Source organism: Kogia breviceps, chromosome X, assembly GCF_026419965.1.
Source record: "Kogia breviceps isolate mKogBre1 chromosome X, mKogBre1 haplotype 1, whole genome shotgun sequence".
NCBI lineage: Eukaryota > Metazoa > Chordata > Mammalia > Artiodactyla > Physeteridae > Kogia > Kogia breviceps.
The window spans coordinates 120,482,026-120,499,662 of NC_081330.1; the positions used below are offsets into that span (position 1 = coordinate 120,482,026).

The 17,637-nt window shown below is 45.0% G+C and overlaps 1 protein-coding gene and 1 long non-coding RNA gene across 8 annotated transcripts in view; one reads left to right on the forward strand and one right to left on the reverse strand.

Moving 5' to 3' along the window:
- Positions 1-7,389, forward strand: part of LOC131748687 (uncharacterized) — a 72,926-nt gene extending 65,537 nt beyond the window's left edge. The window contains exons 2-3 of one of the 2 annotated variants that reach the window (XR_009333090.2): positions 6,148-6,203; positions 7,307-7,389. This is a non-coding gene — a long non-coding RNA (uncharacterized lncRNA). Of the gene's footprint in view, positions 1-876; positions 959-6,147; positions 6,204-7,306 lie in introns of those variants that run through there. The other variant, XR_010838546.1, reaches the window with a different exon arrangement.
- NHS (NHS actin remodeling regulator) overlaps positions 1-17,637 on the reverse strand; it is a 343,065-nt gene that overhangs the window by 64,962 nt on the left and 260,466 nt on the right. The window lies entirely within an intron of this gene.

Sequence of the window (17,637 nt, forward strand, 5' to 3'; positions counted from 1 at the left end):
GTTGTTGAGGCCACCCCTCTCAGGTACTGAGGAGGAAATCAAGGTTCAAAGATATGACCCAAGATCACAGAGTTGATTTTTGGCAGAGGCAAAAACAAAGCTTAGGTCTCCTGACCCCGGGTCCGTGCACTTCCCTTGGCTACGTTCAGCCTGGCCGCTGCGCCCTTCATCTCTCTCAGTGCTTATTTGCTATCTATCACATCGATCAGGATGTCCTTCCGAAAACAAAACCCGAAACTCACAACACACGCTTTTCACCTGTCATCTAAGAAACTAGCCATTTTCCTTTTGGGATGCCAGAAACGCTTCGGCCAGGGGAGCAAAGAACATGTTTTCCGGGGGTGCTCCTGCTCCCAGTCAGCAGACCACACACGGGTAGCACTAGTTTATAGATACTGAGGCAACAAGGTACGCATTCGATTGAACAATATTAAATTAGTGATATTCAACTGTTTCGCTCGACAAAAACCATCTCAATAGCGCTGTCTAATAATTAGATCAACCCCAAGGTTAGCTTTACCAGAGGGGCCATGATGTTCTCAGATAGTGGTAAAGCGCCTGCTTTCCAGCAAACCTGGGCTGAAAATGACCAGTCCATCACCAAGCCATGACACCTTTGTGGCAGTTTTCAAGACTTGCATGCCTGAGCTTAAATCAGAGTGGGAGCCTGGCTCCACCCTTGCCTCGTCAGCCCCACACCCCTTAACGAGACACTGGCAGTTTTACATGTTTGCAAACAAGTTAACGTATAGAAAAGATAATACCGATCAGAAATAAGGAATTTGATCTTTCAGGAGAGCCAGATGGATAGCTAAGGAATACTTCAAAGATTCAGAAAAGGGTGAATCGTCACAAAGCTATTTTCATTATTTGCAGAGAACCAGGTGATGCTGGTTACAGGGAAGACATGAGTATCGGCTTTTGGTATTCTTGGTTCCTTGAAAGCAGGAAAGTGGAGAGGAAGGAAGGCACACTATCCACAAAGATGAATACAGTGTATTAAAGTTCCTTCATTCCTGCTCAAACTACAGATGTGATGTTATGAACACAGGTAAGGTACCTTCGACATTCCAGGGAAGAAAGTGGAGCTGGAGTGGGAGAGGCAGAGCAGAAACAGCATGTGAAAATCACCTTTCTATTCAGGAGACACTGCATACAGCCACTGGATGTAAGAGGAAAGGGTTCTTTCTGTTTCCATGATGGTGCACAGAGACTCTCTGGTCCTCTGGGACAGATGCCCTTGGCTTGGTTAAATCATGAAGCAGTAAAAGGCAATTAGCACATGACCACCCAGTTACACATGCCAATAAATCTCTTCTCCTGCGTAGAGGTTGGTCTCTTAAAATGTACTTAGAGATCACCAGCAATGATGGAAAATTTAAAAATACTTACAAAAGGTCCCACATTACCACCTCGGCTGCACTGCACTTAGAATTACTTACTTGCTAATTAGCATCTTCATAGGTAGAGAAGTGATGCCCTTTATTGGGCCAACAAAGAAGGAATAACTATATGAGCCTGCAAGCCAAAAGGCATTCTTTTCCAAGGACCTTTCCACTCCCAAAGCCAAGACGTTCATAATGAGTTGTGTGCTCTCTATAAAAGACACACATAGTTAACACATGATATATTGAATCTGGAGTCAGAAAAGATGTGTTGTCTTTTGACTCAGCCTGAGTCTAGCCGAGTGTGCAGCAATACTGAAGGAGGCCCACTCTTCATGGACAATGGCTCTTTCTCTATCTGCCTGGGGAAGACAGGCTCAGAGAATGGTTCTCCAGGACAGGCATTGAGGCAAAGGTTCAGGAGGTGATACTAAGAAGCTACCAGTAGGGGGAGGAGGGAAGTGAGAAAGGGAAGGGAAGGAAGCCAGTAAAGGTTGTACGTATGAGCATGTTATCATGGTGGGTAACTGGGGCTGGATCCCCTTCGGGGAGCTAGTGCAGAACACACCCCTTAGAGGCGAGGGAGTTGGGATATTTATCTACCACTTCCTAGCAATCACTGGTTGAAGGCTGCCTAGGTGCCAGAACAGTATTTCCCTGGTACTTCTAGAAAAGCAGGCTCCTTAGTCAGAGAAAGAATGCAAGTCGTGGGAGCTGTAAGTCAGGCTGCTGTGCACTAAACTAATAAGGGTGAGGGAATATGCGCAGAGCACTAATAGTCTTGGGGGTTTTGGGAATGTGACCCTTCGAGAACAAGCATTTGCATTTCAGATTTGGGATGTCTTGACTGCTCACCTGGCTAATTTTTAAAGTTCTCCAATGCCAAAGTAGCTTAAAATGGATTTGTTGTCAAAATCCCCCAAGAGTGGCAGTGAAAAACCCCTGGTCAGACAACTCTGGATCCTGGTTGGAGCATTAGCTGGGAGGGCCATGGCCTGGAGGCCTGGCTGAGGGCAGGCTGCCTGCTGTAGAGCCATGGACTAGGTGCCCTGGCTATGCCCGGGGTCCTGCCTCCTGTGTGGCATTGAGCAGGTCACTGGACCTCCTACAGTCTCTTTCCTCCTCTGGAGTTTGAGGCATGATATGGTAGCCCAGGTTCCTCTTGCACATTTGCTGCCCCAGACCTGGAATGAGCCCTTTCCCCAAGAAGTCCTGGCTCTTCTCGGAGGGAACAGGCTTTAGAGACCACATTCTGCATGCCAGGGGTATTCATTGTTGCTGGGTTGTCATTGACTCTAAGCTTCTTCAATAGACAAGACTAGAAAATATGTAAATTCTAGAAGGTGAAGATAAATCATGAGTTGAAACCGCTATTTCCAATTCAAATCTAAGATTACGGGTTTCAATTTAACTTTCTTGATTTTATAATTGATCTCTTTCCTCTTATGCTGAAAATCTTGATTCTTAACGACAGTGGCATAATTTCTTACTTGAGTAGTCTCAAAATGACCACAGTAAGACAACTGAATTCAGTTTTAGATACCTTTTTGTTTTGCTTTTTGTCTTTAGGATAGTTTCTACTAGAGATGGACGGTAAGGAATACTTTGTTTAAAAGTCACATGAAGTGACTGAAGGTGTTGAATACAATAATTGTTAAGGTTCTGTATATTCCTTTGGGTGCATGAAATGAGGAAAACAAGAGAGGCTCCTGACTGCCCCATTCAGGTGGATCTGGTTCGTAAATAACTAAAATCCGTCTAAAGCTTCTGCATTTTTAATTTACAGCTTATTTGAGAAAAACATACAAGCCTTCTTGCCGTTCACGCCCATCTGCCCCATGTGTTGCCATATTTAGAAAACTAGGAGTTCCTTCCCTTCCCTCCTGGTCTCTGGGGTGTTCTGCCACTGGCCCTCGGAGGAGCTGGGCGGGCTGTGTTGAGTAACAGCACAGAGAAGCCCACGTGGTGATGAGGAGAGCCTTTAATCTCCAGAAGACTTGAAAACTCAAGCTTGGAGGTCTTGACATTTAGCCCAGAGATCAAACACATATGTTGGTACCTGCAGGGAAAAGGGAAATGAACTAGCCATTTTTGAATCCAGAGCCTCTGATGGAAACTCCATAAGCAATGGCAGAATCTGCTGAAGGCCATGGGCCCAGCAGAAGCTGAGTAGCCTGTCTAGGGAATCTCTCTAAGGATGTGGGTGAGCGGACCACACACAGGGATCAGACTGCTTCACCTATGAATGTCTGTAAATGAGCCCAAATACCAAGACACTAAGCTGTACCATATGAAGTGGATATTTTTGTAGGTCAAAATAGTTAGAAATATTGTTGATTTCATATGGTTCAATTGTATAGCTCTTAAATAGGCAAATGAGAATCCAAGAACTCAGCAATCTTTCAAAATAGATAAATGACACCCTACTTCTCCCTCCCAGGTTTAAGGCATTTGTCATGTTTCTCTTCTCAGGTTGATTTGCTAAGGAGGCAAGTAGAGTGAGAGGAAAAGAGAGAAAAAAGTTATAGCAGGCAACTGGTTCTAGAGGGTCACGTTAGAGGACAAGGGACTTGGACCCCAGTGCTGGCTGGTACAGTTCAGTGGCTCACCAGTAGATCTTGATCTACTGGTACGCCAGATCTGGTACGCCGAGCGTACCAGAGTCCCTGTCTAATCACACTTGGGTCTGGGAAATGGAATGTGTAACCTCTTATGAAGTTCAAGGTACATACTGTGCAGATGTACTTTAAAGAGAAGGAGATGCCATCAGTGCCCTCAGGAATTTCTAACCTGGTAGCCACATTAGACAGATTAGATGATGAGCCCAGTGGGATCAAGTGTGCCCCCTGAGAAAGGTACAGAGGGCCATACAGGTCTAAGAGAGACGCTGTCTGGTTCGGGAAGGGGTACAGGGAGAGGTAGTCTTGAAGTGGAGGCAGAGTTGATGGATAGAGTTAGCAGGGAGGTTGGAAAACGCTGGAAGAGAACCGTATGAAATTTCCATTTTGAGGTAAGAAACGTCTGAATATTGGCAATTTCCTATGAGGCAGCCCAATATGAAGGTTGGAAAGAGTGTCAGTGCAGGTCCCAGGAGGAGTTTACTGCCACTGGACCAGGGACTGTGTGAAGCAAAGGGGGCAGGTTAGGGGCTGCCAAGAAGGAAGACAACGCTACTTAGTGAGCATGACGTACAGGGACCAGACACTGAATTAGGCTCTGGATAATATCATTTGGTTCCCACAGTCAGGAAACACATTTGATTATCTCTAATTTGCTGAATAGGCATAGAGAGGTTAAGAAATTGCCCAAGGCCCCAAAGATTATAAATGGTAGAGCCAGGACTCACAGTGAGTACGTCTGAGTCCGAAGCCCCATACCACTTTCTACCTTGCTACCCTGCTTTCTAACCCACACCACTGCCCCACACAGGAGCAGATACCTGTGTGGGAAGACCACGGTCATCCTGGAAAGGAAGACTGAAGTCATTCAGTGGAGAGCCTTGCTGGCCGGGTTTAGGAACCTGCTATATAACGGGGACTGTCTTAAGTGCCCCAAAGCAGAGGAAGACAAGCTGTTTGTTTAAGGATAGAGGTGGGCTTCCTTGTTGCGTCTTCCAGCTAAGCAACAGTCTAGAATATGGATCTGTGTGTTACAGGAGCTCAAGTATTTTGCTTGAATGGATGTGATTCAAGTCCATAAATGGTTCAAGCTGTATATCTGTGTGGCCCTTTCTCTCTCCTTTAATCTACCTTCTTTCTTTTCCTGATCTCTTTCCTCCCAGATAAATTCTACTCAATGCCCAGCTCAAGTTGTACCTTCTCCATGAATCCATTCAAGATTCATGGACCCCAGGGCCCAATAGGTTCATTCATTTATTGAGCAATGCGTGATTAAGGACTTCCCATGTGTCAGGCACTGTGCCAGGCGCTGCCAGCGATGAACATGACAGACACAGTCCTTGCCCTCATGGAGGTCACATCCAGGAAGGAGGAAGGCTAGGAAGTAAAAATTGACTGATAAGGAAGGATGTAATCAGGTAATAATAGGCACTCTGATGAAATAAAGCAGGGGGTGGGGAGAGAGAGCAAGGCTACTGGGAGGCATGGCATGGAGTAAATGACAGTAGATGACCAGGAAGGCCTGAGATTCTCAACTAGGCATCAGAGATACCAAAGTAAGGGAGAGAGAGAGGGTACCTGTCCATATGGCGCTGACCTCTAGAGGAATGACCTCTTCCTCTAGCTGAGTGTGGCAGTCTGGCCTAGCTAGTTACCAAAGTCATTTCCTCTTTTTCGGCACACAGCTGGACTACATTTCCCAGCCTCCCTTACAGTTGGGCGTAGCCATGTGTTGAGGTCTAGCAGTAGCATGTGAGCAGAAGTGATCTGCACCACTTCCGGCATAGCTCATAGAAGTCTCCCACATGTTTTCCTTCATGTTCTTGAGACCTAGAAGCCATATACTGAAGATGGTAGTTTCACAAGATAAAAAAGAGCCTGGATCCTTGAACTCCGGCTAGGAGAGCAGCTACCCACCAGTGAAGAAAAACCCATTTTGGACATTATGCAAGTGAAGAGTAAACCTGAATTTTATTAAGCCAGTGAAATATTGGGGGTTGTTGGGACAGCTCACATTACACGAATTCACTGAAGTCACTGTATCATTGCCATGGCTATCCATTTGACCCCTTCTCAGCCTAGGACGTGGTCTTATCGTATTACTGTTTACCAGTGTACTCTTAGTTCACTTTTTCTTTCTGTAGGTCACACCCCCTCAACTCAGATGGCAACAGTGCAGTCAGAGGCCTGCCCTTCTAAGGTGAGTGCTTTGATATCTTATCTGCTCATTAAAGTGGGATTCTGCTTTCACTGCTGTATCATGTCAATGGATGCTTTTATGGCCCTTTGAGTCATTTGTAATTTTAGGTAGGGGAATGATCGACGTTTTCTCTTTTAGTGGGCTTAGAAGACATGATTTCTAGACTACCACAAATACAATCCTTCCCCAAATTATGATCATTTCCGAATTGGTGGGGCCTGGGTCAGTATGACAGTTACTGCTTATACAGCTGTAGCTGCTTATTTCCCTGTCAGACTGTTTACTTTTTCAGGACAAAGAGTATTTCTTGTCTATATCTCAGCACGAGGCACAGTCAGGCACATAGTAGGTGCTCAGAAAAATGCTTGCTGAAGGAACGGATAGGGAATAGGGTTATTTAATGTTGTTAAACACACTGATGTGCTATGGAAATAATCTGCACAAGTTTTTGTTCTTCAAGAAGCATCTTTAAAGCCACCCCGTCAAATTACAGTCAGCATTAACAAAAGCTTTTCCTTGAAAACCAAATGCATAGAAGTCAGGCTGAATTCCAAGTCGCTCCTCCGGGGCGTCCACAGAAATGAGGATTGTGCGGGAGGGCACACTAAGTAGGACTCTGCTTTCCTGCTGCTTTGCTAAGTGCTGGCTTTTCCCCACCTTTGTTCTTTCTTCCCAAACTCTACCTCCAAATTATCTCTGGGAGTCTACAGGCAGAGTCATTCTTTATGCTGACACACGCCTCCCTAAGTCACCTGCCCAGTGAAAGCTGCAAGCACCCACTTAGCCAAAATACTGGGCTCGATTTCTCTCCAAGGCCAATACCCAGGCAATGCATGCGCAGCTGGGTATTGGCCTTGGAGAGAAAGGCAATGCCTTCTCAGTGCCCTCAGAGCAAGTCGCCCAGCCCCACACAGGCTCTCGCCTTCACACTGCCCTCCTGCTTCAGATAGCAACTTTCTTTGAGTGTCACAAAGCAGAGCTTCACTGGTCAGAGACACCAAGGCCAGACCGATACGGCAAAAGAGCAAGATCAGGAAAAGAACAGGCTATACTATAACCTTGAAGAGTAAAGAAATTCTTTTACTGTTGTTTTTCTTTTACAGCCTCAGACCCAGGCAGCAGTGCGAACTGAAGGTTAAAACACAGATGCCACTAACCTGCACACCAAATGGCACGAGTCAGTGACACCAGCTCCGAGACCTGTTTTGAGCCCAGGCAATGGTCCAAGTCACAAGTAGGTCACCTTGCTTGATCTAACAACAGATCAACCTCAGAAAGAGGCATTTTTGAAAGAATTTCACCCACTGAAAAAACAGCTGGCTAGTCCGTTTCTTTTCCCACTAATAAATGAGACGCATTTATTATTTTATTACACTTACCCAACCCATAGACCACCTTCTAAACTGGCTGTTTCCTGAAAGTTGCCAGTGAATTCGAAGGTATAGATTGATTCAGTCCTGTGTAGACATAGGACAGACCCCTTTTAGTGGGCTGTCATGGGGCCCCCTTCTGTCATTTTTGCAGGGAATTAGATATTAGAGCAAGGATGTTTACATGAAGAGGTGAAGATAGTGGAGAGAAGGCTAGTAGTACTTAAACAAAACGTGGCGATCTCATTTTAGTTAAGAATGAGGTTCAGCCAATTTTTTTTTTTTTTTTTTTTTTTTTTTTTTTGCGGTACGCGGGGCCTCTCACTGTTGTGGCCTCTCCCGTTGCGGAGCACAGGCTCCGGACGCGCAGGCTCAGCGGCCACGGCTCACGGGCCCAGCCGCTCCGCGGCACGTGGGATCTCCCCGGACCGGGGCACGAACCCGCGTCCCCTGCATCAGCAGGCGGACTCTCAACCACTGCGCCACCAGGGAAGCCCAATGTTCTCTTCTTTTAAAAAAAAACTTTCTTTAAAGGCTGTCAAAGCAGTAGCTTTGGTGAGCACAACATTTATTTACCTTTTATCCACGCGTAAAGGTTTGTTCTTTCCAGAACAATAGCCACCTGGGACAAGTGACATGCAGAGGTGTTCAGATTCCCATCTCTCTCACCACTGTGTTAGCCTACCAGTGTGCCCTCCCAGGTCTTCTTCAGATATTGGCTACTGGCTAAAGCCCATTCCAGAAATACCCGTGTCCTGTGTGGTAGGGTTTTCTGAAAACCCACAGAAAGCAGGATCTACTGGGACTTTCCAGGCAAACTGCCTTTCCAGGGGTAGCAGACTCCAGAAGTTCCCTCCTCCTGGGGTGCATTCAAGGCAGTGGCTCGGAGCAGACCATTCAGGGTCTGATCTGTAGGACTGTCAGGGCCTTTCTAGTAACAAGTATGGACTTGAGCTTTTGTATTTATTTGGGTAGACCCCAAAAGGCTCATCTCAACGGTTAAGAAAATCCTAGTTGAATATTTACTTGTTAGCTAGGACTCACAGACCGTTAGGCCCTCCCTTCGCCTCCTGCTTCCCTGGACTGCACGTCTCCATCACTCGCTTACTCCACTTCCTTTCTCTGTTCCCTTCACACTCCTTGCCCTTTTGTCCTGGGCGAGGGCCTGGGTCTCTAACAGACCAAGACTAGCCTGCCCTTTTTGGATATGTTACATTTTTCAGCCTGTAAAGAAAGTCCTGGTGGTGCTGTTTTGTTTTGTTTTGTTTTTTTCCATTTGGTGTACAGGGCCAAAGTAATAGCTATTATAGCCATGACAAGAATGAAATCATTGAGTACTGAGAAAAATCAAACCAAGAAAGGAATGACTTGTCATTCTCTGATCTTCACTCTTTATCCATTCACACACACACACACACCCCCCCCAACAAGGATGCTCACGCAACAGGTATTAGTCAGGCACCTGCATGGCCCGCCACTGAGTAATGTTCGCCTTTGTTCCTACAACTTATTTCAGGCCTGCTTCTCCCACTTTCATGTGTGGAGGATAATCGTGATTTCGACAATAACTTGCCATCTTTCTCTGAATGTTCATTCAACAAATAATTACTGTGCATCCACTGAGTGCTATCCCTGCCTGAGGCACTGAGGTAAGAAGTCTCTGTCCTCCTGGAGCTTTGCTGTCTTGTAGGAGACAGAGGGGACAAATAAACACATAGATACGATATCAGGTGGTATATGTTCTGTGAGGAAGCAAAGAAGTGGGGTAAAGGACTAAAGAGTGGTGTAGCAGACGAGCTCGGTGCCTTGCCAGCATCCCCGCGGCATTCACCTGGGCACGCCGAGGCTGTTTCCCGTGAGCCCCTGAGGCCCTCTGCCTGGGGGCAGTTATTTTCCTGGCCATGGGAGAATGCTTGGCCCACAAGCAGGGTAAGCAAGAGGTATTAGAGAACGTCTTTCTCACTTTCCTCATCTCATAGTTACGATATCTCCTTTAATCCTTTCTTTCACTATTTCCTCCAATTGGTTCACTTCTCATTTCTCTGGTGGCTGTTTTTCTGAGAGTTCTGCCATTTAAATAAAATGCGTCTACCACTGATTGGGGCAGGGAAGCTGGACTGTCCACAGCCCTGCTTAGGGAGGCAGCCTCCAGGGGAAAAGCAGCAGGCTCCCTGCAGTGGTGCCCCCCTCCCTCAAATTTTTTTAAAAGACGGGAGACAGATCATTTTCCCCTGCTCCATCGCCATCATCATTGTCAAGGACACCTTCTCCTGAGAACCCATTATGTGCTGAACTTCGGGCCATTTGTTCGACCTTTATCATCTCTGACCCTCACACCAACTCTGAAAACCAAACAGTAACTATAGCCCAGCCCAGGGAGGCAACCTTCCCTCCTACGGCAGACGAGGCGCTCCCCTCATGCCTCTGGCTACACGGGACACACCGCAGCAGCGATTCCCGTGGCCACAGTGCCCTCACCATGCATTCTGGGCCCTGCCAAGGCAGCTACTTTGATCCTGAATAGGAGACTCCAGATCACAGGGGATGTGGAGTTCTTTTTAGGCAGCTGGCATGAGCTCAGCACAGATGCCTCCCAGAGCAGAACTGCTTTGCTGCCTCCTGGGAGGTTCATCATCAAAACTTCCTGCCCTGACCCACATTGTGACTCTCTCCATTTGTGCTTCTGGCTGGAGCTACCAGGTAACCGACATCGGAGTCTATTAGCGCTTCATTTGGCACAGAGTTCCTTCTGGAGGAGTTGGCATCTAAAAATTGGTTAGCAATAAGCGAGCCCTAGAGGTGATAACTGTTAAGGCCTGAAAGGTAGGCAGAAGTCGTCAGTGGTCTGTGTGGGTGGTCCCCAGGAAGTCCCTTAGCGTCTCTAGGATTTAGGTTTCTCTCAGGCTGGAAGCGATCACAGATAGTTTTTAGGGCTCTGTTTTACCCCTTTTTTGTCCTTAGTGCTTACCAAATGTCTATGTGTACATCTACATTTTCAGCTTCCTGTGTAGTCAGACTGAGGCCAAATGACAGAGTGTCAGCTACTAGCCAGTGGGACACAGGCAGAATTAATGTACACCACTTCAAGGCTTGGTCCTTATAAAACTTCCCAGGAGCCTTGCTTCTCTCTTTTCCTCCACTGCTTGGGAACTACACATTCTAGGCTTACATCAGATTTTGTGTGAGGAAGAAATAGAACTATTATTGTATTAAAACACTGAGCTTTGTTGGTTTATCTGTTAGCATAGCATAGTGTAGCCTATCCTGACTAATACATTTTCTTTTATTCTGCCTGTTCATTCATTCATACATTCATTCATTCACTCACTCGTACTTTCAGATGTCATTCATTCACTTGATATTAATTACATGCCTACTACATGGCTAGACACTAGTACTTTAGCATGAATAAACCTTGGGTTCTTCCCCTGGAGAAGAGGTGGATATCTAGGTGAGGAGATGGAGATGGATATGGGAGCAGAGACAATAATAATAATACAGGGCTTCCCTGGTGGCGCAGTGGTTAAGAGTCCGCCTGCCAATGCAGAGGACATGGATTCATACCCCGGCCCGGGAAGATCCCACATGCCGCGGAGCGGCTAGGCCCGTGAGCCATGGCCGCTGAGCCTGCGCGTCCGGAGCCTGTGCTCCGCAATGGGAGAGGCCACGACAGTGAGAGGCCCACATACCGCAAAAAAAAATAATAATAATAATAATAATAATAATAATAATACAGTGTGATAAGTGTGTACAGGTTGCATAACATTGTGTTATGTGCAGAGAAATAAATATTCAGAGGCCTTTACCTCTAGAAAACTTCAACTATACTCTTTCTAGTTTCATTCTTTATCCTTTTTTTCTAGACGGCGCTCACCCCTGCATACTGTGCCAGTTCTAAAAAAAACAAACAAATTGCATTTAACACCACTCTGTCCTTCCTACCAGCCCATCATTCCAAGTCCATCTTCCTGAAGTACCATTTCTATAGGTCATGCCCCCATCTGAAAATCATTCAGGGGTCTTTCTTTCAGTGCCCACATAAGGTCCAAACTCCTTAATTTGGCATTGATCCCGTTCTGAGCTATCTTTCTGACATTATTTTCCTCTTCTCCTTCAACCAGATTGGCATAATCCACGTCCAACAACCCACACCATCGGTGATCCCACTCCCACGTCTTTTCTCACACCACTGTTTCCTCAGAACTCCCCTCCTTGGCTGCCTAAGGCTCAGAACTCCCCTCCTTGGCTGCCTAAGTCCCTTCCTCTCTTCAGAGTCCCACCTCAAGTGCTATCTTTGGTCTTTCTGTCTACCCCAGTCTATAGTATTAATATATTCAGCAACTTAGCTGAAATGGACAATTCCTTGGAAAAAAAAAAACTAGCAAGGGACAGAGAAAAGAGAAATAGTCCTATATGTCGTAAAGAAATTGAATTCTTAATCAAAACCTTTCCCACAAAGGAAATTCCAGGCCCAGATGGCTTCACCAGTGAATTCCATAAAACATTTTAGGAAGAAATAATCCGATTTACAAAAATTCTTTCAGAAAATAGAGGAGAACATTTCCAGTACATTGTATGAAGCTTGTATAACCTTGATAACAAAACCTGATGAAAGATGCTTCTAAAACATCTATAGCTAACATCATATTTAATGGTTAAACATCGGCTGCTTTCTCTAAGATTGGAAAGAAATCAAAACATCTACTTTCACCAGTATAATAAGACACAAAGATACGAAAGGAAGTAGCAAATACTGTCATTATCAGCAAAATGATTGTGTAGGTTTAAAACCCTATGAAATCTACAAAAACCGCTAGAACTAAAGAGTAAAATTAGAAAAGTCACTGGATATACGGTCAATATATTAAAAAATCAATTGTATTTCTTTCTATATATACATACTAGTAATGAAAACGTGGAGAATTAAAAAGGAATACCATTTACAATATTATCAAATATATAAGTCTAACAAAAGACTGCGTGTCCTCTACCCTAAGAACTGCAAAACATTCCTAAGAGAAATTATAGAAGCCTATGTGATCAAAAGCTATACTATATTCAGGGATTAGAAGACACAACATTGTTAAAGATGTCTATTCTCCCCAGATTCATCTGTCGATTCAAATCAGTGGCCAATGAAAATCCCAGCATTTTTTTTTTTTTTTTTTGCGGTATGCGGGCCTCTCACTGTTGTGGCCTCTCCCGTTGCGGAGCACAGGCTCCGGACGCGCAGGCCCAGCGGCCATGGCTCACGGGCTTAGCCGCTCCGCGGCACGTGGGATCCTCCCGGACCGGGGCACGAACCCGTGTCCCCTGCATCGGCAGGCGGACTCTCAACCACTGCGCCACCAGGGAAGCCCCAATCCCAGCATTTTTTAAAGAAATTGACAGGCTGATTCTGAGGTGTATGTGAAAATGCATAGGTTCTAGAATAGCTAAAATCATCTTGAAAGAGAAGAACAAATTGGGAAGATTTATGCTACCCGATTTCAAGACTCAGTATAAATCTACAGAGGTCAAGACAGGGTGGTTTTGGCAAGAGAGCAGACATATAGATCAATGGGGCAGAACAAAGGGTCCAGAAACAGACCCATACACGTATAGTTGATTGATATTTTTGGAAAAGGCGTTAAATCAATTCAATGGGGGAAAAGAAAGGTTTTTGGTTTTTGCTTTGTTTGCTTTACAAATGGTTCTGGAACAACTGAATCTACGTATGGGAAAAAATTAACTTTGACCCCTACTTCACTCCATACACAAGAAGTTATTACATAAAGATCACAGACCTAAACACAAAAGCTAGAACTACAAAATCTCTGGAACAAAATACATGACAAAATCTTCGTGAACTTAAGGGAAGCGGATTTCTCTGACAGGGTTCATAGGGACTATCCACACAAGACAATACTGATGAACTGGACTTTGTCAAAATTTAAAAAATGTCTGCTCAGCAAAAGAATGCCATTTAGAAATAAATTGTCAAGGCACAGGCTGGGAATAAATATTTGCAATCCATATATTTGACAAAGAACTTTCATTCAGAGTGTATAAAGAGCTACTACAAATCAATAATAAAAAAACAAAGAACCCAATTAAAAATGAGGAGAAGGCATAATGATATTTCAGAAGAGAAGACAGATATATGAATGTCTAGGCTCATGAAAAGATACTCAACATTATTTGTCAGCAGAGAAATTCAAATTGAAACCACAATGAGATACCATTTCATATCCACTGTAACGACTACTGACGTACCGAGTGTTAGCGGGGGTACAGAACAACTAGAGCTCTGATACATTGCTGGTGGGAGTGTAAAATGGTACAACCATTTTGGAAGAATCTCTGCCAGTTTCTTATAAAACTAAACATACACTCAACCCTATGACTAAGCATTTTCCCTCCTAGATATTTACCCAAGAGAAATGAAAATGTAAATCTACAAAAAGACTTGTACAAAAGTATTCTTAGCAGCTTTATTCATAATGGCCCCAAACTGGATACAGCTCAACTAAATAGGTACACTGTGGTGTATTCTTACAATGGATTACTGCTCAGCAGTAAGAAGGAATGAACTACTGATACATAAAACAATGAGTAAATTTCAAAAAGTATTATGCTGAATGAAAGAGGCCAGATATTTTTTAAAAATCATACTGTATGATTCAATTTACATGTAGTGCTTGAACGGGCAAATCTAATCTGTGTGACAGAAATCATAATAATGGTTGACAAAGGGGGTGGAAGGTTGGAAAGGGGTACTAAAATTTGGGGGGTGATGGAAATGTACTATATATTATTTTGGGAGGTGGTTGCACAAACGTGTATGTCAGAGCTCATTGAACTCAACACTTATAATGTGCACACAACTTAATTGTATGTTAAACCATATCTCAATTTTAAGATTACCCCTTCCACCACCCCCAAAAACCATGTTGGGTGCTACTGTAATGTACTGTTATTATTTTCATATGCAGTTATCCATCTTAAACTTTCTTAGATCCCTCGGCAGGACCCGCACAATACTTGGGACTCCATATTTGTCGAATCAATGAATGAGTAATAATCAGACAGTGTAAAAGAGCAATAAAAGGTAAAGGAAAACTAGAATACGACACCATACGTAATTCCACTGTTTCCATTTTTCCGGGAGTCAACACCATTGCAAACGCAGGTCCCTATCTCCCAACACACAACAATAACCCAATGTCTAAGACATCTTGCTTTTGTTTACAATAAAAGAGGCAAGGATATAAGAGAAAGCTTTTGTCTCCTACCTCCTTTTGAGGTAACACCACATAATTATTACTCTGTTTCTTAACTCTAGTGCGATAGACCAAAAGACATCTGATGAATCACCTTTTCATTCATAAAACCCTGCTTATATCTTTCATCGCTTTTATCCTCCTAGAATAATAGCAGAGAAACAGTACTTGACGGGCCTACATTATCAGACTCTATTGGAAAAGTCTAGATAAGAGTGCTGAACCGCCTATTAGTATTCTGCTTGCAAACCCTTCTCCATAACCCAGAGTCATCCGTATCCTGGCAACCCTCAGAATTTCATTCTCATTGAATTGCTAGATCTTTATCAAAATATAATTATAGCCTTAATTTGAAAGATAAATTTTGATTGCCAGTGCCATGCCCAAAGGAAGAAATAATCAGGTGGGAGAGCGCTTAGGCACAATTGTTAACCATATAATCAATGTCATGAATCACCCATCCCCTAAAAAACATAACTTTGGGGGAAGTTGTGAGGGTCTAGTAGAGCAAGGAGGGGAAGAAATCACTGAGGCACCAGACTTACATTACATTATGTTTGCTCGTTTTCTCATATTGTTGCTTAAGTACTTGTCATCTCTTCCCAACTGGAAGAGTCTGGGGAAGGCCCGTGCTGTGTGTCCTGCTTCTGTGTGTGCTCACAGTGGCCCGGTCTGTGGCAGGAAGTAAAGTGCTCTACAAGCCTCCTATCTCGGGTCAGGTTTCCTGGAAGCAGACTTTGAGATAGACACTGGGGTGTGTGAAGCTTAGTAGCAGGTGCTCTTCAGGTCAAGACCTATGGAGGGAATTAAGCAGGACTGGGCAGAGGGAGAAGTTGGGCTGTGATACAGTCACAACAAAGGATCAGCCAGCCCCACTGGGGGAGCTCTGGAGCTGGGATAGCTCTGCAGAACTGTCCTGCATTGAGGCAGCATTGTGACCAGTCACTGGATGTGCGCTGACCTGGGAAGGGCTGTGACCTTGGGCCAGGTGGCTCTCTTCAAGGACAATTCCCAAAGAGGGACTTGGCTGTGAGGCGTCAGCCACCAGTGCCCGGCTCTGACGAATGAGTGCTTGGGGAACAAGTGCTTGAGTCCTGATGAGGAAGGGGGATGTAGGTGGTGCATCAAAGTAGCCACTGCGCCCCCCACTGGCTGTAGTGACTCAAGGGCCTGGGGAAGATGATCCGAAATGGAACCCTGACAGATGGAACCCACCAGCCCATTGCTACAGGAGAGCAGCTCTCCATCCTGTTGTGCATGCTAAGTCACCTCAGAATGTGTGACTTGCTGGGAAAGAGGAGGTGGAGATCAGAAATAGTCTTGTCCCTCTGATCCAATTGGCATGCTCCTGACTTGAGGGTGGGTACTGATACTTTTTTTAAAAATCAATACCTCTGAGACACAGTCTGTGAGGGGCAAGAGAACAAAAGTCACACACCTCAGTCCCCTTTGCTTTGGGGCAGTCACACCTGCAGCCTCACTGCTTTCCTGGTCATAAGTGGTTCATTAGTTTGGGGATGGAGAAAGAACCGGGCATATAGAACTGTCTTTCTCCATTGGAGTAAAAGCAATAGATGTATTTAACCTACATTTTAATGTACAGTCAACTTCTGAGACCTTTGGGAATTCTCAAACCTGTAAATACAGAAGCTTCAGAGTTCACCACTGTGGTAGGTAGTCTGTTTCCACCCCTCCTGGTATTCACGCCCTTGGTTAATTCCCTGCCCTGGAGTCTGGGCTGGTCCTGTGACTTGTGTCATCCTGTTGGTAAAACAAGTCACAGGCCCAGCCTTGAGAAGGCCTGGAAGCTTCTGCCTTTGCGCTCTTGGGGACCCTAAGCCACGAGGTAAGAAGTCCAGCTACCCTGCTGGCAAGGCCACTTGGACAGGCCCCGAGACTACTACACAGAAAGAGACAGAAGCACAGCCAACCAGGCATCCCAGTGGAGCCTGGCCCCCAGGTGACATAGCAACTGACTGGCCAGCGGCAAGACTAGCAGAAGAACTGCCCAGTGAGCGCATCCGACACTCTGCAGAATCTTGGACCAACCGATTGGCTGTTGTTTCTTAAGCCATTAAGTTTGGGGGTGGATTCTTACACAACAATAGATAAACAAAACAACCCCAACTAGCAATTACCTCCAGTCAAGTGGCTATGCTGGCCTCGCCCCACCCCTATCAAGTCAACTGCCTTTTCAGGTTGAACTGAAGAGACCTTCCTCATTTGATGGCCGCTTTTCACAAGGAAACAAACATTCTTATTACTTCATAATAGTTACTGCCTACCCAGTGATGAATAGACCAAAAAATTTTTAAGGAAAAAAAAAAAAATCCTCACTAGGCTGTCGAAGCCGGAGGTCAGGGATTGGGCTCTCTCACTAGCTATGTAGCTTAATCCTGTGTATCATTTTCATATGCTGGGGGCTCAAATTCATGCCTCAGTAAATTTACAAATGGCTCCCTGTCATGGACCTCCAAAGTCATTCACTAAGAGAAGAAACTCAGAATATTAAATCCTGAGATTCAGGGTCTGTGTTGATTGGACACGCTAGAGAGAGCTGGACATGGAGCCCACCAGGTCAGAGATGGATGGAGTGTAGCAAGATGATCCAGGGCTGGATTCTGGAGCCAGATCACCTGGGATCAAATCCCAGCTCTGTCACTTGTTAGCTGTGAAACTCTGGGCCAGTTACTTAACTTCTCTGTGCCTCAGCATCCTTATCTATAAAGTTGGGATAATAATAGTCCCTCACTCGCAGGGTTGTTGTGAGGATTAAGTGAGTTAATAATATATGTACAGGGC